Here is a 1,181-nt window from a genome sequence, read left to right on the forward strand (position 1 = left end):
AGAGTATCGTTCCGACATGGAGTAGTTTAATTTAGTTAACCTTTAGAAATGATTAGGAGAGAGAAGAGGTTGTAAATTGGGGGTTTTTAAACGGTTGAAAGCAATATAATAAAAGAGCCTTGGGATCGTTGGTTTCATCTAAATAACAAGTCCTTCCCAAACCAAAACCATAAGCTTATAATGTTATGTTAGACCTAATTTCTCAAGACAGTTTCTCTTAAGTTCCTCTAGCAACCAAGCCTATTTCACTGACTTGATTACTATTGGATTTTGGTTCCTCTAACAACCAAGCCTATTTCGCTGACTTGATTGTTATTAGTTCCCTTGAAGATCGAAACTATATGTCTCAAAGATTGCAAAGCCTATTTCGCTGACTTTGCAATCCTTGTCTGAATTCACTTGTTCGAATATCAAAGCTCCACTTTCGTTTTATGAATTGATATTTGGAATAATGGACGAACAATTATCAAACCCTTCACTTTCGTTTCCACAGTTTGATAATGGTTAATCCATGTTAAGACGGTGAATTCAGATAAGAAATTAGGGTTACATAAGATTAAGGCTTAGGGCTTGGTTTGATTAGGATTATGTCATTTAGACTTATCCAACAATCCCAAGACAAGAAGAAGTCTACTCACTCATGTTCATCGTAGACATGGGGGAGAAGAGAGAAAACATGAAAGTAAAAGACAATGAAATAAAGGAAAAGAACTTTATTTAGAAAAGCAAATGTCACTTATTGTATTCCAAGTAAAGATGAATATTAGTGATGGCTAGCTACTCTATTTACAGTACACAATTGACTTAAAATCTAAGCAAGTATATTCCTAGAATATTCTTCGGTAGATTGTGCGCCAAAATAGAATAGCTTGGAGTCAAAGCAAAAGCAGCAAAAGGCATCTGGAGGGTGGCACGGCCGTGCCAAGGCTAGCACGGGCCGTGCCAAGCTTCTGACTTGTGGGAGATATATTTTGTTTCCCAATCTTCATGTTTTTGTGTCCAATCTGCTCCAAATCCCTTTCTTTTGCTCCAAGACTCTCTCCATCCAATATTCTTCCCTGAAATATAATAAATTGCATTTTAAAGTAAACTATCCTAAAAAGGAAATAATACTAATATAAAATTATATAAAATCTAAACTAAAAAGCATATTAAAATAACATATAAATGACTGATCAAAC

Source organism: Medicago truncatula, chromosome 3, assembly GCF_003473485.1.
Source record: "Medicago truncatula cultivar Jemalong A17 chromosome 3, MtrunA17r5.0-ANR, whole genome shotgun sequence".
Taxonomy (NCBI): domain Eukaryota; kingdom Viridiplantae; phylum Streptophyta; class Magnoliopsida; order Fabales; family Fabaceae; genus Medicago; species Medicago truncatula.